Genomic DNA, 22,354 nt, shown 5'->3' with positions numbered 1-22,354 from the left:
AAAGAATTTTAAATCAAACGAAACATCATAGTATTTTGAACATAAATGGTAGAATTAAGCAAAAATCCTATCATTTCACTTCGAGCAGCCCTAACTGCTGAACTTCTTGGCCTGCCAGACTGGCTCTATGTCATAAATCAGAGACTCTCCTCTCACACGAAAATACACGTGAGGTCACAGAGAAGGAAGCTAGAACAACAGCGATGAAGAATGCTATAGACCTCATTCAACAATGAAGAGTACAAGCCTGTTTCACAATAAATAAAAATCTCAGCTCTCTAAAGGACTAATAATGCCACCACTGGATTCACAGTAGTAGGTGTAAATGCCTATAAAGCAAAGGCCACAGATGTGTCGCTCTGTTGTGTTATCAAATACAAATCAAGAATCAAGAGATTCAATTAGGAAAAAAATCAAGAGACCTCAACATAAACCCACCAAGAACACCCCAGACTTTCTGGCTCCTTCAGTCTCGAATTAAAATACTCTTTTCTTCCTTCTCAAAACAAGAGTCCCTGAAATGCTGCCCAGTGGGTGTCAGGTAAACAGAGTCCAGATGTTCAGTGCTCCCTCTCAATGGCCAACAGAGCCTGCAAATCGACAAACATTAATGGAGGCAAAATACCTACATGCCAATTCCCTGATCCTTTTTTTCCCTCCTCTCCCCCATAATCTTCAGGTACAAGGTTCACCCAAAGTAAGACTTGGCATTGGTGCCAACAGCATTGCTCAGAGTCAAGCAACCCAGCAATTTATTTAGAATTCATCGAAAGGGAGGTAGCCAGGAGGATTCAAGTCATCGGCCACTGAAGTAGGATATTATGGTCACTAAGGAAGTTTTTCTTCCCCTAAATGAGCATTTTTCAGCTCTCAAAGCTCCAATTTGAAAGGCACCTCAGGGGGATCCCTGGGTGGCTCAGTGGTTTAGCGCCTGCCTTTGGCCCAAGGCGCAATCCTGGAGTCCCGGGATCGAGTCCCACGTCAGGCTCCCAGCATGGAGCCTGCTTCTCCCTCCTCCTGTGTCTCTGCCCCTCTCTATGTCTATCATAAATAAATAAATCTTTAAAAAAAAAAAAAGAAAGAAAGGCACCTCAGCCATTCATAGAACTTTAAGGATTCTCTAATGTCAAAGGGACTAAATGGGCCCATGCATAGCAGGGACTGAAATGAAGTCCAGAAGCTACAGGATGGGTACTCTGGAGTAGATAAACAGTGTCCAAGGACCAGGGTGATGAATACAGTTAGACTGACTGGAGATTTGTGACTACAAATTCAAGGCTTTGGGGCACCTGGGTGGCTCAGGGGGTTGAGCGTCTGTCTGCCTTCAGCTCAGGTCATGATCGTGGGGTCCTGGAATCGAGCCCCATGCTTGGTCAGGAGCCTGCTTCTCCCTCTCCTGCTGCTGTGCCCCCTGCTTGTGCTCAATCTATCAAATAAGTAAGTGAAATATTTAAAAATTAATTAATTCAAAGCTTTTATAGATGATTTGGGCCAAACAGTGGGTGAGGTCAGTCAGCTCAGGTTTGAGACATTCAAGGTAATTTCACCAAGAAGCCCCAAAAGGGTACCTCAGTTCCCTCATTCAGTTTGATGACCACTCATGACTGTAGGCCAGTCTGTGCTGGGCAGTAGCTACAACAGATGTGAACAAAATAAGCCAGCATCTACAGGTTCACCAGGGAAAAGTGCTTTTTTTCCCCAGCACACATCACTGAGAAGGCAAACATTTCCCCAATTCTCGCGCACGCACCCCCTTGGAAATCCTGCACCACTTTGCAGCCCCCAAGCTGGCAGACAGGCATGCCCCACAGGAGTACTAATTCCCTGAGGCATCCTTCAGAGCTAGGTGTTTCCTTTCACACTCAAGACTGTTCTGGAAACACTCTTGCTACAGTTCTATTTTCTAATGCATGAGAAAGGCTCAACATTTCTAATGAAAAGTGGTTCCCAGACCCCTTCCCCCAAATACCACTGAAGGGAAAAAAAATCCACTGATAAAAAAGACAGGATGGGCAGAGTTCTTCTAGCCCCTGAAAGCCTTCTAAGCACATTCTGGGAAATCTCCACATGATAAATATTCCAAGGGCAAGCCGTCAGGGGACCACCCCCTCCCCACTGTGAGCTCAGCTGCATTCCTCAGAGGAAAGGTCAACAGGAAGTGACCTCACCAGACCTTTCCCCTTAATCACATTAATTTAAGTATTACTGAAGCAAGACTGGGGTGGGGGAGAAATTCATAAAACACATAAAACATCTGTATAATACATATCTGAAGAAAATGAAACATTAAGGAAAATGTAGATGTTGATAATGGGGGACCGGGGGATAAAGAGTAGAGTATATATAGGAACTCTGTACTTTCTCTTCCTTTTTGCTGTGAACCTCAGACTCCTCTAAAACGCAAAGTTGGGTTTTTTTGTTTTTTAATTAAGGCCAAGAAACTATATAAAGCGAAAATAAAGAAGAAAGCAATCTGTGTGTGTTTTGCCAGACTACTTTACTTTTCAATTTCTACCATGACCTATTACTTTTGCAATTAAAAAGGGCACACGCGCAAGAAACAAGGTTATTTTTTAATGTTTTATTAAAAAAAAAAAAGAGAGAGACTCTGAAACACAGCCAATTCCCACGTGAAATGCATGAGGCTGGCCTTGTGATCTACTGAGGCCCTCCACGCAAGCCCTCCTGCAGGCAACCCCAGGGAGACAGAAGGAGCCGTCTGGCCCAGGCTGCAGCCCCATGATGCACATGCCCCGGCAGCAGGCCAAAAGCACCCACCTGCCAGAGGGCTGGAAAGCCTTATTTCACAGTTCCTGTATTATATGGCTTCAGTTTAAAAACCAAACTCCTTCCCACCCCCCAAACATGAGCATCCAGTTACAGAACACCAGGCCATGGTGACTCCAACATGTGGCTTTAGCCACACTTGGGTTTGTAAGTAACCCACAGTATGAACAACCGTGTCTGTCAGAGGCAGAGCAGCATCTTCAAAGGTGAAGCCCAGATCATGTCTTTCTGACTGTGACTCAGCCCCAAAAATTTCTTGAAGGAAAGAAAAAAATAGTATTACAATGCTGGAAAGGATGAGGAAATCCTCTGCTGATGAGACTGTCATCATGCTGTCTCCAGAAGTGCCTGCCACTTGAGACTAGGGAGAGGCAAGGGAGGCACTCGCCTTGGGAGCAAAATTGAAGGGATTGCCAAGACAGCTCCCATCATTAAGAGAATCATTTTTAGCGACTCTTATTAAAAATCAAAAGTAATAAAAAAATATTTCACAATGAACAGCATAACGCAATTTTCAAATAAAAGACAGGACATGACCATGACCTTACGGGATCCATCTGCCCTGACCCCAGTTCTGGGGGGGCTAAGATGCAGCCATACTGTGGGACGATCCCACCCTGAGCTAAAAAGAAGAGGATGGGCTTTAGGACAATCTGATTTCACCTCCATTAGCTAGCTGTGTGACTTTGGGCACATTACCCAGTCATATACTGTTTCGTTTCCTCTTCTGTAAAATGGAGAGGATATCTTCCTCACTGAATAAATGCTCAAGTAAAAAAAAAAACGCAAAGTGCCAAGTACAGGGCCCCAGTAGGAATCCAGGGGTCCTAGGGCCTCACACCAAGTAGCTGGATTCCAAGGAGAAGCCAGAACCTGTTTCCTAGGTGCTGTTAGCTCATGCAGTAGACTTTCAAGCAATTTTCAGGGAATCAGTTGGACAGGTTATGGTGATGGTCCTTACCATCACCTAAAGACAAACTTTTTTTCTTGTCCAATCCCAGTACTGAGTCGGCTGGGGGAAGACAGTGGGGGTGAGGAGGATAGAGACATGGAACAGTGCCCAGGTGCTACCCAAACAGACTGGCGTGGCTAAGAGACAAAACAATCTCTGGGTGTCTCAGGGGTAGTACAGCAAAGCATGGCCATCTTTCAATAAAAGGAATCAAGCCCCCCAGGACTAATTTACCTGCGAGCCTGGTGAAGCAAATGTCTCCACCCCCACTCGCCAGTCACCATCCTGCAGCCACAGGACTGTGGACCTGGTCATGCTGACTGTGGGATTCATGTATGTGACCTCAGGATCATTATTATCACTATTCTCAGGCTCTTAAAGTCTAGAGTCTGAGTTCATCCTTATGAATTATTTTACCTTCAAAACAAAAGCATCCCACGACTTGGAGCACAGACCCCAGGCACTCTTGAACTTCACACCATAAATAAAGAACCACCTTTCTTTCCATCACCATCTCCCCAAGAAGACCACCTCTCACCCAAGTGTCATGAGCACCTATATTCCTTTGTTCTGTGCCGTGGAAACACTAGGACAAAGAAAACAATCAAGTAGATGGTTTCAATAATACAGCAGGGAAAGATTTGCAATGCCTGAAGTATGTCTCACACGACTGTTCACATATGTGAACTGGCTCTGCTTCATGCGCAGAAAAATGTCTTAGGTTTTCCTCTTCTTGTGTCTCTGAAACATAGTTTACTTTTCTTTTTTCTTTTTTTTATAGATTTTATTTATTTATTCATGAGAGAGAGAGAGAGAGAGAGAGAGCGAGCAGAGACACAGGCAGAGGGAGAAGCAGGCTCCTTGCAGGGAGCCTGACATGGGACTTGATCCTGGGACTCCAGGATCACTCCCTGGAACAAAGGCAGGTGCTAAACCATTGAGCCACCCAGGGATCCCCACTTTTCTCTTTTTTAAAAAAAGATTTTATTTATTTATTTGAGAGAAAGTGAGAGAATGAGTGGGGGAGAAACAGACTCCCCACTGAGCAGGGAGCCCGATGTGGGACTCGATCCAAGGACACCAGAATCATGACCTGAGCCCAAGGGAGAGACTCAACCAACTGAGCCATCCCAGGTGCCCCTACTTTTCTCATTTTAAATAACAAGACTGGATAATTACAAAAGCAGTAAAAATTCAATATGGGACATTTAGATAAAGTTCAAAGGAAAAACTAGAGACCACTCATATAAGTCCTCTCTAAAGGAAAAGCATGGGTAAAACCCTTTTCTCAATACACATAAATGTTTATTTTACATAGAACTTTACACACATGTGTTCATCTCAAGTAGCAAGCTAAGTGTATAACCACAAAAGAAGAGGTAGGTGACCAGACACAAGCAGCTCAATGAGTAGCCTAAGAAATAAACTCAAGAATCTCATCATCCTGCAGAAGACCAGGAGGTGGGGGACTACATTTTACAAAGAAATGTAAGAAATTATCTGAGACAAAGTTTACCTTTTAAGACAGTTGTAAGTATCAACAAATATTTATTGAGCACCTCCTAAGCTCCTGGCACTTTGCCAGGCACCAGGAATGCAAACGTATAAAATACTTCAGTAGCAGGGGATCTCAGTAAGTGGAGACAGACTTCCTAAGCTTCTTAAGATTTTATTTACTTACTCTTAAGAGACACAGAGAGAGAGAGGCAGAGACATAGGCAGAGGAAGAAGCAGGCTCCCTCTGGGGAGCCTGATGCAGGACTCAATCCCGGGACCCTGGGATCACGACCAGAGCCAAAGGCAGATGCTCAACCACTGATCCACCCATGTATTCCAACTTCCTAAGCTTCTTCCTGGGCTCTGCCAATTATAAGCTGTATGACCTTTAGCAAGTCATTTAAACTCTCTGTGCCTCGGTTTCCTCATATGCAAAATGGGGAATACAAATCTGGGCAGTGGGGATGATTAAATGAGTCAGTACATCTAAGGCACTTAGTGCTCAGCCTGAGACTCAGAAGTGCTAAGAGTACTCTAATAAGTAAAATGAGTGGTGAGGAGAGAAAACACACTATAGAAACAGGGGGTCCAGATCAGCCCCCAGAAGGAGATGGAAGCCAAGATGCCTGGGTGGCTCAGTGGTTGAGTGTCAGCCTTTGGCTCAGGGTGTGATCCCGCAGTCCAGGGATCGGGTCCCACATTGGGCTGCCTCGAAGAGCCTGCATCTCCCTCTGCCTATATCTCTGCCTTTCTCTGTGTCTCTCATGAATAAATAAATAAAATCTTTTAAAAGGGGGGGGGCAGAGACAGAAGCCTTAGGAAGGCTTCTGGAAGGAGTTGCGCAGGGACTGGGTGAAGAACTGGTAGAAAGCCCTTGCACTCCACGCTGAGGGATGATGAGCTGGTGTGGAGATGGGAAGGTGTGAGACAGGAGGGCTCCTGTGGCTGGTTTTGGGGGCAGCTCAGGGGGAGGATGGAACACAAGAGGTGAAGACAGAAAAGGAGGCCAAGACACCAGATTCCGTGCAGCCGCCTTCTTTTCAGTGACAGCAAAACAGGTAGAGTTACCTCACATCATGATCGCTTTGAACAGGGAAGCTTTCCGGACTATTCCAATTAAGTCAAAGGGTGCTGACTGATGTATTTTTAAATTACGTTTACAAGTAAGCATTTTCTAAAAATTCTACAGAGGCAGAGATGTAATGAGCTGATCCTTCACATATGCTCTCCAGACAGCCCTGAACTCATCACAAAGGTCTCTGAGTCCTTACAGCACACGGCAGACCTAGACTAGCAGAGTTCTCGCTGGGGGTACTGCTACAAACAAGACAGAGAACAAGACAAGATGATGAATTTGGTGTTCACTACTTCACAAAGACTGGAAAAAAAGGAAAGGAAAAAAATGTAGGGACACCTGGATAGCTCAGGGGTTGAGCATCTGCCTTTGGCTCGGTGCATGATCCCAGGGTCCTGGGATGGAGTCCCTCATCGGGCTCCCTGCATGGAGCCTGCTTCTCCCTCTGCCTATGTCTAGGCCTCTGTCTCTGTATCTCTCATGAATAAATAAAATCTTTAAAAAAAATTAAACATACATAGAAAATATGGGGGTGCCCGGCTAACTTAGTGAAGCAAGTGACTCTTGATCTCGGGGTTGGGAGTTCATGCCCCACGGTGGGGATAGAAATTACTGAAATCTTTTTTTTTTTTTTTTAAGATTTTATTTATTAGAGACAGGGAGAGAGAGAGAGAGAAAGGCAGAGGGAGAAGCAGGCTCCAAGCAGGGAGCCTGACATGGGACTCGATCCTGGATCTCCAGGATCACGCCCTGGGCTAAAGGCGGAGCTAAACCGCTAAGCCACGGGGGCTGCCCTACTTAAAATATTTTAAAAATTTTTTAAAAACATTTTTTTAAATACACATGCATCAAAAATAAAAGTGAAAGAAGCCATGACCAATACCTTTGCTAAAAACAAACTTATCTAATGTGTTTGTCTTTGTTGATATGTTCTGCACATATCATAGTTCATAGTTTAATAATATAAATGATACCTACCATGTCATGAGCTTCTTGTAAGTTGCCAGGCAGTCCATTTTTATTTACAGTTGACCGCTAAACAATGCAAGAGCTGGTGGCACTGACTCCCCACATGGACAAAAATCCACGTATAATTTTTGATTCCCTGAAAACTTAACTACTAATCACCCACCACTGACTGGAAGCCTTACGAATAACAGTCAATTATCATATATTTTATAAGTTCTACACTGTATTCCTAGAGTAAACCAGACACAAGAAAATGTTGTTAAGGGGAAAAAAAAGGAGAGGCACCTGGATGGCTCAGTGGATTGAGTGTTTAACTCCTGATTTCAGCTCAGGTCATGATCTCAGGGTCCTGGGATTCAGCCCTGTGCAGAGGCATCCAAACCTTGTGTAGTGCCCTCCCTTGGAATCACAGCTGGCCTGTGTGACCAAAAATGCTGTGGAAGTGACAGTGTATGACTTCCAAACCTAGCTCATAAAAGTCATGGCAGCGTCTACCTTGGACTCCTCAGAAGTCACTCACTCTGAGAGAAGCGAGCCGCCATCTTGTGAGGACACTCAAGCATCCTGCTCAAGGAGAGGCTACAAGGGGGTGGGGATGGGGGCGGGGGGGGGGTGTCCTTGGAAGCAGATCCTACAGCTCCAGCTGACATCTTTACTGCAAACGTGCAGACAGGAACTAAGCCACCCCCAAAGACCTGACCTGCAGAACCTGTTCAAGACAATTAATATTTACTATTGATTTAAGTCAATTTAGGAGTCATTCATCATGCAGCAATAGATAATTAATACATGCCCTGAAGCCTGTGTTTTCTCCATACCTACACTGCCTTTCAGTAATTTCTATCATTGTTTTTTTGAATTATTATCACTATATATTCACGTAGAGAATGAACAAAATAGTTACTGAAATCAAAACTATACACCCTATCAGTTCTCTGAGATAAGCGCAGCCAAGATTAACATATCTCCTTCTTGTTGGCACTATTACACTTTGGGATTTTATATACACAATTGTTCTTTTTGGTCTACACCATCACAAAACAAGCAGCAGACAGGGTTCATTTTTAAAGGTGTGTTTTTGGCACGTTTTGTTTAAAAAATATAAACCACCATGCTGAGATACTGCTACATACCTATTACAATGGCTAGGATGAAAAATGCTCATAATATCAAGAGCTGGTGAGGATTCCACTTCTGGGTATTTGCCCATGAGAATTCAAAACTATGTTCACATCAGAATCTATGTGTGAGGGCCACTTGGATAGCTCGGTCGGTTGGCCATCTGAATTTTGGTTTCAGCTCTGGTCATGATCTCAGGGTCGTGGGATCGAGCCCTGCAAAGGGTTCCACACTAGCGAGGAGTCTGCTTGAGATTCTCTCTCTTTCTCTGTCCCTCTGCCCCTCCCCCGCTCACACTTGCTTGCACTCTCTCTAAATAAATAAAATTTTTAAAATATTAAAAAAAAAAACCCTACCCGTGAAAGTTTACAGCATCTCTACATTTATAGACACTGTATTCATAACTCCTCCTAACTGGGAACAATCCAAATATCCTCCAGCAAGTGAATGGCTACACAAATCCTGGTACGCCCATACAGTGGAATACTGTGAAAGAACCATGGAAGTGAAAGAATCACGAATGCTCCCAACAGCTTAGAAGACCCTTAAAGAGGTCACACTGACTGAAAAGGTCTCAAAAGGCTACATGCTCTACGATTCCATTTATATATTGTTCTGTAAAAGACCAAGCAGCAGTGACAGAGCAAAGACCAGTGTCTACAGAGGCTGGAAAAGCAAGACAGTGACTATAACGCGGGAACAATGTGGAAATTTTTGAGCTATTTGACATAGTTCCATGTCCTGAGTGTGGTACTGTTCGCACAAATCGGTGCACATGGTAAAACTCACAGAACTGTATACAGGAGGAAAAAAGTCACTTTCACTAAATCTTGATTTTTAAAAAAAATAGATGCACAGGTACTTTCCTTTTGAAGCAATTTCAATTCCCTTTTCCCATTAGAGATATATCCTTTTTTAAATCATTCTCAGGGCCAAGGGCCCTCTTGACTTCCAAATCTTAAAAAAAAAAAAAAAAAAAAAACCCTGCTGATCCCAAGGACTTTTACAAGTTAGTTATTGAATCAGTGATTTGTATCTTAAGAGACTACCTTCTTTCAATTACCATTCCTTATTTTCCTCTACGGCTGAGAATGAATCCCCTGGCCCCTGCTTTTTTTTTTTTTTTTTTAAGATTTTATATATTTATTCATGAGAGACACACACACAGAGAGAGGCAGAGACATAGGCAGACGGAGAAGCAGGTTCCATGCAGGGAGCCTGGAGTGGGACTCGATCCTGGATCCCCAGGATCATGCCCTGGGCTGAAGGCGACGCTAAACCGCTGAGCCATCCGGGCTGCCCAGAAATGTCTTCTTTTGGACAAAAAAAAAAATCTATATATGATCCCCTTGAAGACAATGATGTGTGTCTGTTTGGTTCACTGATGTGAATGTCAAGAACAGTACCTACCTTCTGAAAGGGGCTCAACGGATCTTTGTTAAAAAAGTAAGATCAGTTTTATTCTTTGTAACTTGTGAAGACATTAAGAATTTAAAGAGTTGTGATGTCCCCATGCCTATGATCTGTGATAAGATTTTCCTTTAATCTATATCAAAGAGAGGCTCTTTTCTAAGGACCTGGAAGAAAAAAGGGAAGTTGGGCACATGGCCCCTAACCTGACCTCCAGGAACTAATTCTGGTGACAAGGGAGGAATTCCTTACCCATTTGTGTGAAACCAGCTCTGCCCAGCGTGGCACCCCTGCCCTACATCCTCCGCCCTCCCTGTGAGCTCTCGAAGCACTGTGCTATTCCGAAAGGGATGCCAATGGAATTCAGAAATAGGCACTGCTTTAATTGGGAATATGAAAAATAGGCAAGACTTGGATGTGTTACAAATGTTTTGCTGGGGGCGGCGGGGATCAGGGCTGCGAAGATCTAGCACCTTCGCTTCTTAAGTGCTTCCGCCAACAACAGAGAAAAGTCAGCAGGTAAAAATTCTCACGTTATTAGAAAATAAAGCAGTATGCACAGCGCCCATTCTAGCCTACTGGAGGGCTCCTGGCTCTACTTTGGGTCTTTCTCGACCTCCAGATTTATAGGCCAGGTATGCTATAAACATGCCCTGAGCAAGCTCTACCCCTTTTTTTTTCCCACTCTGGAAGATGCATTCGACCATGAGGGAACATCCTTGTGGGGATAATATATTACAAGTGACAAATGACTTATGACACTCCTCATAAGGAATCGTTAGGTTAGAGCTGCTGCTCTTGGAGCACAGACAGCATTAATGTGATGGTGAACTTGCTAAGCTTTGCACGGCCCTGGGAGGAAGTGGGGCAGAGGCCTCGCTTCTATATTTCTGCCAGTCCCTCCCCTGCTGGTCCCTGCCCCAGGAAGGTTTTATTTCCTCCCTATGTTTGCCTATCAATCCTATCCATCTGGAAAGGCTAATGGTGTCTGGGCACTATCTCACGTCTCCCTGGCCCCCTGCCCCAGACACACCCCCACCAGAGGAGTGGTCCCTTTTGCAGCCTAAAAAAGAGGCCTCCTCTGGGAGGTGAGGGGGAGGTTCACACTCCATTAGGTGATCCCACCGTACTTCATCATAGAGGGAGCAATCTGAGCACTTCTCCCAGGGGGAGTGAAAGCGCTCAAATGTGTGATGAATCACTAGGATGGCTAGAGGAATCTTGGATATTAAGGCAGGAGCCATGGATGCTATACGTCCTGCCCTCCCCTACACCTCCACCACCATCACCAAACTGTCCTGACCAAAATGCCAGTGGAGAGGGTAACCCAAAGTGTGAAAGTGGTACCCTGCAAAAATAGTCAAGATACAATGAGAGACACCCCATGGGGGCCAACTCTGAATCTGCGTCTCTATGCTTGAGATCCATCCACCGCTGCCCTTTCTGAGGTTGGTACTAAAAACTAAGAAATACCCCTAATTCTGCATCCTGTGGCTCAGGCTAGGCATCTGTCCCTTGCAACAAGAGACCTAGGGACGCTCGTACCATAGATTTATGTACAGATGGTTCAATACAGCAAAATACTGCAAGCAAAAAAAAATTATTGGTAAAGGGTAATGTTAGTTACATTACATAGAATCACGTAAGAGTAATATCACAAAGGCGTTAAACATTTTCATTTCAAAGAAAACTCAATTCAGGAAACATTCAATGTGAAAGCAGAAAAAGTGGCTTCTCAGTGTACACGCATCATTCTCTCAAATTATGAAAAAGGCATGTTCGCACACACAGGTAAAAAATACTGGAAATATACCAAATGTTGCCAAAAGTCAAATGGAAATAAACCAACTTTTAATTTTCATAATCTTTGAATGGCAGGATTACAAGGGATTTTTGACTTTGTTTTATATGTGAATACTTTCTAATCCTGTTACAGGAACATACTATGAGGAGCGCCTGGGTGGCTTAAGGGGGTTAAGCCTCCATGTCTTGATTTCAGCTCAGGTCACAATCACAGGAGTGATATCGAGCCCCACCTCCAGCGCTGCCAGGAGTCTGCTGGAGAGTCTCCCTCTCCCTCTGCCCTTCCCCCTACTCACACCTGTGCTTTCTCTCTAAAATAAAGAAATCTTTAAAAAAAAAATGCTACAAAGTGAATGTTAAAATAAACAAAAACATACTTCTTTAATTAAAGCTCAGCTCAATTGCTACTCCTTCCAATCAGGATCCACTGTCTTACTATCCTGAAACTTCCACCATTACTATAACTTTTGCAAAGTTGTTGTCATATTTTACCTTTTATTTATAATTACCTCGACAACTCTCCCATCCACCCTGGATGCCATGCTCTGAGAACAAGGACTGAGCTTTATTTTTGTGGAACCAATGGTAGTTAATAATATTCAACACAGATGTTTATAAATATCTGTTGACTTGATAAGCCCTTACATAAACTAGAGTAAAAATAAAACAGCACTGAATATGCAAACTACCCTGGTCAGCTGGCTACTGTGATGGTAATGGGGGAGGGGGGCTGAGGGGGATTTTTTTAAACAACTTTTTAAAAGTTGTATCAATTAAATGGAAATAGAAATATTACTGCTCCATTGTCTGTATTTCACTCACCTGGATATTTTACATTCAATTCATTTGCTTAATATTAAAGTTATTACAAAATCATTTAACTTTTCCTTACATATATTTGTCTAATTTTTTAATTTGGTAAACCTCTGGTTTATCCAAATCCTGACATTTTCAAGTAGCTCACTCCACTAGTAACATTGGCTTCAAATAAGATCTGATGGCGGGGATCCCTGGGTGGCGCAGCGGTTTGGCGCCTGCCTTTGGCCCGGGGCGCGATCCTGGAGACCCGGGATCGAATCCCACGTCGGGCTCCCAGTGCATGGAGCCTGCTTCTCCCTCTGCCTGTGTCTCTGCCTCTCTCTCTCTCTCTCTCTCTGTGTGACTATCATAAATAAATAAAAAAAAAAAATTTAAAAAAAAAATAATAAGATCTGATGGCAGAGAACCAAAACCTCTGATAGTATTGTAAAGGAGACATCAATCTCTGATTAATAATGTCTCCTCAAAAATCTCCTAAATGGGGGTGCCTGGGTAGCTCGGTGGTTGAGCATCTGCCTTCGGCCCAGGGCATGATCCCAGTGCAGGGATCGAGTCCTGCATCAGGCCCCCTGCAGGGAGCCTGCTTCTCCCTCTGCCTGTGTCTCTGCCTCTCTCTCTGTGTCTCTCATAAATAAATAAATAAAATCTTTAAAAAAAATCTCCTAAGCAATATTAAGTATATGTCATTCTAGGTTGACAAAAATGGCAGGTTCTGCCATCATTTTTCTTAAAGAAATGAAGTTATTCTCAAAATATTTCCTGTAATCCAAACTGCCAAATGATCAATTCTAAACAGATGTCCTACAAGGACACCTTAAGAAGGTAAATTCATGTTGATTTAGTTGCAACACTTACACACAATATCAAATGCCTAAAGCCCTTAAAAACAGTTCATCTCTCACAGACATTTGGTAGGACCACTAAGTCACTTCCCACATAATTAATAAAGAGAAACATGTTTTCTCAGAGATAATGGTAAACATCAGAAGAAAGATAAAATCTTCCAACTAATGTATCAGCCAAGATGCTTTGGATGGCAGTAAGAGAACTAGAAAGTAAGTAAAATTATTATTTAGCACATGAAGCCCAGTATTCTTTAGAATACTAAGCTTTAGGGCAGCCTGGGTAGCTCAGCGGTTTAGCGCCGCCTTCAGCCCAGGGCCTGATTCTGGAGACCCAGGATCGAGTCCCACATCGGGCTCCCTGCGTGAAGCCTGCTTCTCCCTCTGCCTCTCTCTGTGTGTCTCTCATGAATAAATAAAATCTTAAAAAAAAAAAAAAAAAGAATACTAAGCTTCAGGTGCAGGAAGATCAATGATTCAGTGACACCCACAAGGACTCTGGTCCCATCTTTCAGCTCCATCATCCTCTTGCCTTCATCCCAAGGCTGACCACAACATAGCTGCTATGGCTCCAGGCATCACATTCAGCCTAGTCCTTGGGTCTCTTTTTAAGGGCACAGAAATATTCCCCAGAAACCCCTTCACACACATCCCAGATGTTGGAGGCTTCTGGGAAGGATCTGGCTTGATGATGAAAGGAGCCTGAAGAAGCCTAGGCTATTACTGACCTGACTGTACCAGGTGTGTGAGAGGATGAAGCTGTAGCAGCCATTAGTCATAATAGCTAATTAGGAGGCAGCAGCCTAATTAACCACTAGGCAACAAGCCCTAGTACGAAACACAACATGCTGGGGATGGCAGGGTGGAAAGAGAGAAAGAACCTGGGTCCTTGATGATACTGTGAGCAGGGACACCAAACTGGGAGCCCCTTACAATTCCTTGAGGCAAGTGAATGTCTGATGATGGCTTAAACTATCAGCCAGACATTCTACAATTTTAAGACAAACGTGCTTTTAAAGGTTCCCCTCAGGTTTCAGAGAAAGAGCACCAGTAACTTGCCCAACATCACAAACATGGACAGCAGAGCCGCCTGCTTCCGGTGCCTACACTCCCAACTCTTGCTACCTCTGATATCACCTTCTACCTCTCACATTCTCAAATGTCATGGGGTGTTCATTACACATATTTTAATTCAGATCAACCAATATTTATTTACCTTCTCTGGGCAGGAGAAACAAAAATTAGGAAAATATACTTCCTGACCAAATAATGTTTATTATCTAGTTCAGAAAATGAGGAGAAAACAGAGACAACAAGAATAACTCCTGCCAAAATAGAAGAACTAAAACCCTCTCATGACTAGCTACATACACCATTCCGCCTTCTTTTTAAAATGTTCCATCTTGGGCCGCCTGGGTGGCTCAGTCGATTGGGCGTCTGACTCTTGGTTTCAGCTCAGGTCATGATCTCAGAGTCATGGGATCAAGCCCTGCATCAGGCTCCTCACTGAGTGGGGAGTCTACTGGAGATTCTCTCTCCTCCTTCCTACCCCTGTGCCCCTCCCCTGATGCATGTGTGCTTTCACTCTCTCTCAAGTAAATAAATAAATCTTAAAAAAGAAATTAAAAATTAAAAAAATTTATATGTTACATCTTGCTTTTCCCTAGGGTTCCATTTTTGTATTGATTTCAAAAATATTTCTTTCCCATAATTCTTCTGTGTGCTAAAAAACAAATACAGCTCTGAATTTTAGAAATTTATCTGATCATAATCTTAAACCCTTGTTTCCTTAGATTTTCAAAATAAGCTGGTATTTTTCTATTGCAAGTTTAAGTCTCTTCAACTAAGTTTTAGTTAGGAAAGAATAAAACTGCTCCATCACCCACAAAGTAAATGGAAGTCAAACTCTTGAAAAGAGCAACACTAGCCTAAGCCTTACACATAAAAATGTGTTATTTTTCCAACGTTGAATAAATTCCCTGGCCTTTAATAAGCTCAATAATTAGATCATGTACAATGTTTTCCTGATAACTTTTGCTTTTCAAAAGATACCATCAAGAAATAAAAAGGTCAAAACAGACCGGTGAAAATATTAACAATACACAGATCTAACAAAGAACTTGTATCTAGAATATATAATCTCCACAACTATAAAATAAAATGACATTAAGGATGTGTAGTTGATCATGTCAATTATCCTCAAAAGCTATGTGAAATGACCAGACAAAAAACAAGTGAAAAGACAAAAGATTTAATAGACAAAAGACGATAAACAAATAGCCAATAAGCACATGAAAAGCAACCATTAGCCATCAGGGAAATATACAATTAAACCACAATGAGACACCAGGACACATCCACCAGAATGGCTAAAATGAAAAAGACACAATTTTCCAGCAGATGCTTACTGGGGATTACAGTAACTGGAATGCTCAGATGTCACTGGCAGAATGGAAAACAGTACAAACACTTGGGACTGTAGCTTCTTATAAAGTTATGCATATACTTGTTGTAAGACCCAGAGATAAAAACAGATCTCCACACAAAGACTTGTTCACAACTGTTCAGACCGCTTCATGCATGATAGCCCAAACCAAACGACCAGAGTGGCCAAAGGTGAAGGAGTGGACAGATGGTGACATGCCCAGGCCCTAAAATGCCACTGGGCGACAGAAAGACATTGGTAAGACGATGGGAGGGAGGAGTAGAGAGAGAAGAGTAGGGAGGAGGTGGGAAGAACAAGTGTAGGAGAGGAAGGGGGTCAAAGTCAAGGAGAACTTTAAAAAGTGGGGAGGGAGGCACCTGGGTGGCTCAGTGGTTGAGCATCTGCCTTCCGTTGAGCATCTGCCTTCGGCTCAGGTCGTGATCCTGGGGTCCTGGGATCAAGTCCTGCATCGGGCTCCCTGCGTGGAGCCTGCTTCTCCTTCTCCCTGTGTCTCTGCCTATCTCTCTCTGTGTCTCTCATGAATAAATAAATAAAATCTAAGAAAAAAACAAAGTCAAGGAGAAAAGAAATTGTACCTTGACATAGTCAAAGGGCAGAACTCCTAAGAACCTTAAAAGCAGCCAGAAAGGCGCTTGGGTGGCTCAGCTGGTTAAGCATCTGGGTCTTGATCTCAGAGTCGTGAGTTCAAGTCCCACACTGAGCTCCACGCTGGGCATAAAGCCTATTTAAAAAAAAAAAAAAAAAAAAAAAGGCAGCCAGAGAGAAAAGACAGACTACTCACATAAAACCATCAGCCTGAGCTGACACTGCAGCAGCAACAATGGAACCAGGAGACAGTCGATTAATACAACAGCAATCCAGAATTGCACACCCAGGGCATTTATCATTCCAGAACAAAGATATTTAAAGGCATACAAACACAGATGCTACCACCAACGGACATTCACTAATAAAACTTCTAGAAAATGTACGTCAGGAAGAAGGAAAATTCTCCCAGAAGCTAGCTTCTCAGAGAAGTTCTACTTTCTTCTTTGTGCTGTTAGGTCTAAGCTTGAATAGTCTCCTTAAAAAAAGATATAGTCTTTTTACAATGTTACCCAGCATTAAAGGTTAATTTTTCTAAAGATTTTATTTATTGATTTGAGAGAGAGAGAAGGCACATGGGGGGGGGGGGGGACAGAGAGAGAAAGAGAAAAGCAAACTCCCCACTGAGTAGGGAGCTCAATGCAGGGCTCCATCCCAGGACCCTGGGATCCAGACCTGAGCCAAAGGCAGATGCTTAACCAACAGAGCCACCCAGGCCCCCCTAAAGGTTAATTTAAATTGTTAAATTAGAATGAAACGGAAACAAAATCAAATATCAAATTTTCAAATTCCCAGAATAGCAACCTTAAAAAACTTTAAATGCTAACTGGAAAAGACATCAAAAACGAGGTTTATATATTCACTGCGAGTATTTCCCAAGGGAGTGTTATGTGCCAGGCCTATACTAGATCCTGAGTTAACAGGATGAGAACAAAAAATGAAACTCCCCATAATACTGGATTGACAAGCTTTCTTTTACAAGATACGTTTACAGGAAGCCAAAGTCTGTGTGCAGAGTTGACATTACTCTTGTGGTAAGAAATATTGTCATAATAGAGTTAAAAGCAATCTGGTTTGGCCGCTGGCTCCTTTGTTTGAAAATGTATGCATAAATATGACAATTTTACACATGAAATTAATTCAGTGCAAATGATGAATTCCCACAACACTTACTTGCCAATCTTCTCGTTTGTCTAGTATTTCCATCCCCCGTTAAAATAAGGAAACCGCCATCCCAAGCTAGGGTCCCAGCCAATGCTGAGCATGTATTCAATTTTAGTCACGGTGTACCTGATGGCTTAGTTCACAAATATCAAAAGCTGAGAGGCACCGTATTTAATATCTATCAAGTGCTCACTTTTGCTTAGCATATCCACTGGGCAAAACATTTTTAACTGCTGGAAAACCAGCACAAGGACAGCCTAAAAAAGCCAGTTTCCCACTTTAAAATCAACATTTGCCAGGGGCTTCCTGATTAAAAACAAAGGCAGCATTTGGCATAAGGAGGCTGGTGAAATCAGTTCTTCGAGCAATTTGAATGGAAACCGTTGGGCTCTGATCTTTCTGGACATGTGGAAGCGGTTAACCTGGAGGAAACGGAGGCAGACGGTGAAACTCTACGCATTCAAAAGCCAGGAAAAGAAGCTGACCTGCAGCTTCCCATTCGATAGCCAGGCTCGGAGAGCCCGCCTTTCAATCACGAGCATCCAGGGACGAGGGAGAGGCAGGCACCGCAACCGAAAAGCCTACCTGGTACATACACCTGTACACCCAGGGTGGAAAGGACTCCAGCCTGCGACTATATTCGGGTATTATAAGGGCCCCTCTCTTTCCTGGAGCTTCTTTAGTTACAGGGGAAGGTGCACTTCTCCAAAACACGAGGCAGTTCGCGAAGATGAGCAAGGCCTGTTACAAATGGTTTTGGTTTCAAATGCCCAGTTCTCAATGCTACCAAATCACTGGCTCGGGACCTACAAATCCGCAAAACTTGCCCCGCTCTCTGGGAAAGTCACAATGTCATCTTTCCTAGAGAGTGTTGAGCACACAAGAAGACGGGGCTCTTGCCTTTTCTCCAGTGGGCTCTAACCTCCCCTAGAATGGAAGAAGGTTTTGCTTCTGATGGTTATCGCAAGCAACCTCCTTAAAAATTTCTATTGTTTTCCAAATGAATTAAACTCTGGTATGCTCAATGAGTATGAGAGGATGAATTCCACCGTTTAAAAAACCAACCTTTTTAATACTGTATTTAATTCTTAAACTTTCCTTGGACAGTTTCTCTAATGAAATACAAAACAAAAACATCGGGCAGCCTGGGTGGCTCAGCGGTTTAGCCCTGCCTTCAGTCCAGAGCGGGATCCTGGAGACCTGGGATCGAGTCCCACGTGGGGCTCCCTGCATGGATCCTGCTTCTCCCTCTGCCTGTGTCTCTGCCTCTCTCTCTCTGTGTCTCTTACAAACAAATAAATATTAAAAAAAAAAAAAAAAAACATCCACCCAGGTTTCCTTCGGGCTCCAAATAATTATGAAATAAGTGCAATACACCAGAAGAAAACTCTCTAGGGTAGATTTTTTTAAATTTCCTTGTGGTAAATTTGGCTACAGAGTAGCATTAGTGTCCTATTATGACCCAAGGAATGAAATCACTTATACAAATTCCAGGAAGAGACTATGAATGTGAGAAGGCACATTATAAACCTAACTGCAGGATTTCCATAGGGACAAACTCCCTAAATGAACAACCATGCACCAATTCACAAGGGGTGGGCTATAGAATCTGTGACCCAATGGGGCACAACATCATCACCAACTATTTCAAGTTTCCTGCCCACATGAAAGAAACAGGAGATTCTGGGAAGGCCTGGGCGAGGGAGGCATCAACTCAGTATCTCCACCAACGCTTTGCCCGGTGAGCCAGTCACTGGCCAATAATGTCTATTTATTTTACCCAGAGGCAGATCTATTAGCCAGACATTCTAAAAACACAAACGTTTTGTTGTGCTTGGAGTAACTCCAATATTGGTGCCTTGCTGCAGAACGATGCTGCAAGAATATAAAGTGAGCCATGTGGATGCTGAACCCACATACCAAGCACATGGTCAGAAACTGTCATACCAGAGGACCAACCCTCTGGAAAGGCTGAGGGTAAACCCCCAGCCAGCAGGCTGTGGAATGAGGGAAGAAAGCCAAAGACAGGAGAGATATCAGAAGGGCCCACCCATCCCATCGAACAATGAGGGCGATTTTTAAGGCAACTCCCTCAAAGCTCTCAGCACCAAGAAGGCCTTTCTTCCTGCACTCCAGTTTAGGGGGAACAAGAGAAGCAAGACAATGCTAAGGGGATGTTCAGAAATGGGCTTGGCAGGTCACCACGTGCAAAACACATTAAACCTAACCCAAGGGGTCTGGCTCTGGGAAGACTGCCTGCTGGGTGGGGAGGTAGTGGCCCAGAAAAGTCCAGGCCCTGGGGGGACAGGGGAAACCGGGGAGAGCTGGCCGAGCAGGTCGAACCTGGGAAGCTAGCAAGAAAGGCACTAACAATAATAAGACGGAACAGCCAGAGGCCACCAAGGTACTCCGAAGGCCCCAGACAGCGCAGACGGCTCCGCTGCTCCAGAGGAGAGGCACTCGGTCCACCCACCTCTCCAGAAGCCCATCTGATAGCAGGGGCCCCGTTCCTTTGTGAGCCCCACCTCCGTCCTTTCTGGGGTCCTGCACCGACCCCAAGGCAGCCGGGCCCCGACGACACACCAAATCCAGAAGGATTACGGGGAAGCATCCCCACCCTCCCAAGTCACACCACACACACACACACACACACACACACACTCAAGGGTCTGGCCGGATCACACAGCTAAAGTTTCCGGAACTTAAATCGTAGAACCACAATCAGAAGTCGCGGTCTCGAAACGCTCACCACAGAAATCTGTGTCTTTTGCTTGAAAAGAAAAGAAAAAAACAAAAAAACCAAGTTTGCTCTCCATAAAGGCAGGCGGTAAGGAGAGGCCAAATCTGACTTGGGCGGAGGGTGTGTTCCTCTTTGTCACCTACCGAGGTGCTCGCGCCGCGCGTGGGCGAGCGGCTGCAGCCGGCGGCGCCCTGGCACCCAAGCCGGGGCCCCCTCCCCCGCCCCCTCCCCGCCCCCTCCCCGGCCCGCGAGCCGCCCCCGGGGCCAACACTGCGGCCGGAGGTCCGGAAGCGGCGCCGGCGCTGTCAGCGCGCCGGGTGGGCTGGGAGGAAGCCGAGGGGGGAAGGGCGCCCCGGGCGGCGCGGGGGCGCGGGGGCGGGGGGCGCGCAGCCCCGCTGCCCGCCCGGGTCCGCGGAGGTGAGCTCAGCGCGGAGGGTGCCCGGGACCCCGAGGCCCCGCGCCCCTGCTATTGTGCCGGGGCTGCCCCGAGCCCGGCGGACGGGAGCCCGACCCCACCGCCGCCCGCCTCCTCCGGGCAGGACCCCGCGGGCACCCCCCCCCCCGCGGGTCGGCTCCGGGCGCCCCGACTCGCACAAGTTGCCGCCGCCGCCCCCGCCCGCCCCGCCCGCCCCGCCGGCCGCGGTCATTGTTCGCCCCGCGCCTCCTACCTCGGCGGCGCCGGCGGCTCCGGCTCCCGCTCGGGCCTCCGCGCTCCGCGGCTCCGAGCGCCCGGCTGCCGAGGGCGCGGCGGCTCCGGGTGCGCGTGCGGCGGGGGCGCTCGGCTATTAATACCCGCGGGCGGCGGCGGCGGCGGCGGCGGCGGCGCGGGAGCGCGAGCGGGGCTGGGGGTGGCCGGCCGAGGTCCGAGCCATCAGAGGTGGCGCGGGGCGGAGGGGAGGGCGGAGCAGGCGGGGTGGGTGGGGAGCGGGCCCAGGGTCGCCATGGCCGCCTCGACGCCGGGCCGAGAGCCGCTCGCGCGGGGAGGAGCGGCGCCAAGCGGGCGGCGGCCGCGTCCCCGCCCCGCGCCCCGCGCCCCGGCCGAGCGCCCGCAGCCCCGCAGCCCCGCGCCGGACCCGCCGCCTCCGAGGCCGGCGAGCGGGAAGCGCCGGCGGTCGCGCCCCTCCCCGGGCCTGGGCCGGCCCCTCGGCGGGGGGAGCTGGGGCCGCCGGGGCCGCGGGGACGGCGAGAGAGCCACAGCCCCCTCCAGCGTCCGGGTCGGCAACCTGCGGGCCGCGCCCCGCCCCGCCCCGCCGCGCCCCGCCCCGCGCGGCCCGGGGGCAGGTGCGCCGGGGGGGGGGGGGGCGGGGGGGGCCGCCGGCCGGAGCGCCCCTCCCGGACCCCGCGAGCCGCCCTCGGATCGCGCCTTACTCGGTCCCGAAGCCAGAGCCCGTGTCTCCGCGCGGCGCCACCGACCCGAGCTCGGGGACGCCGGGGAGCGCCGGGGAGCCGCCAGTCCTGCCGCTGTAAGGAGAGCGGGAGGCGAGCGGCGCACCGGCTCAGCCCGAGAGGCCGCAGGGAGGTCGGTGGCGCCGACTCCGCGGCTCGTGCCGGAGGTCGTGCAGCGGGTGCGCGGGCGCCCACCCAGGGCCCTACGTGGTCGCGCGGGAAGCGGCGCCCCGCGGGGACCCACGAGCACCCCCGCCACCCCCCCCCCCCCCAGCCACACTCGCGGCCTTCCGGCACCACCCTGGGCTGCGAGAGACTTAATCCCGGAGGGGCGGTTCACCTCCCCGCGCCGCGGCCGGGTGTCCTCCACCCCGGCGATTCCCAGGACGCCCCCCACCCCCCACGTGCCCCACCTCCAGGAACCGGAGCAAAGCCCCGGCGGGGAAAGGAAGAGGTTGGAAGCTGGTTTGCGGAATTAATGAAGGGAGCGAGATTCAGGACCTGGGCGGCTGGGACCGCTGGGGGGGGCGGGGGGGCGGGACCCAGTCACTGTCCCCACCCTCCAGCTGGGAGCTCCTGCTTCACCGTCTCCATCCCCCCTTCCTGAGCCCCTGGTGCCCCCTTTTCTCCTCCTCGCTGTAGACTTCCTACTCGGGCAGAAAGGGCGAGCGGCAGCAGGTTAGCACCCCAAGCGACCCTCTGATAGATCCCGAGGCTGTGAGGTTCCCGCCTTGAAGGCCGGCGGCTCCGCAGCCCTGGT

At 47.1% G+C, this 22,354-nt stretch overlaps 1 protein-coding gene across 4 annotated transcripts in view; it reads right to left on the bottom strand.

The window, feature by feature from the left end:
• Positions 1-21,018, bottom strand: part of FARP1 (FERM, ARH/RhoGEF and pleckstrin domain protein 1) — a 286,146-nt gene extending 265,128 nt beyond the window's left edge. For 2 of the 4 annotated variants that reach the window (XM_055335961.1, XM_055335966.1), the window contains exon 1: positions 20,877-21,017. The gene's annotated coding sequence lies outside the window, so the exon portion shown is untranslated. Of the gene's footprint in view, positions 1-20,876 lie in introns of all 4 variants that reach the window. The other 2 variants (XM_055335967.1, XM_055335963.1) reach the window with 2 other exon arrangements.
• Positions 21,019-22,354: the final 1,336 nt, after the last annotated feature.

This window comes from Nyctereutes procyonoides, unplaced genomic scaffold (genome assembly GCF_905146905.1).
Source record: "Nyctereutes procyonoides isolate TBG_1078 unplaced genomic scaffold, NYPRO_anot_genome, whole genome shotgun sequence".
NCBI lineage: Eukaryota > Metazoa > Chordata > Mammalia > Carnivora > Canidae > Nyctereutes > Nyctereutes procyonoides.
This window is presented reverse-complemented; position numbering and strand designations above follow the sequence as displayed.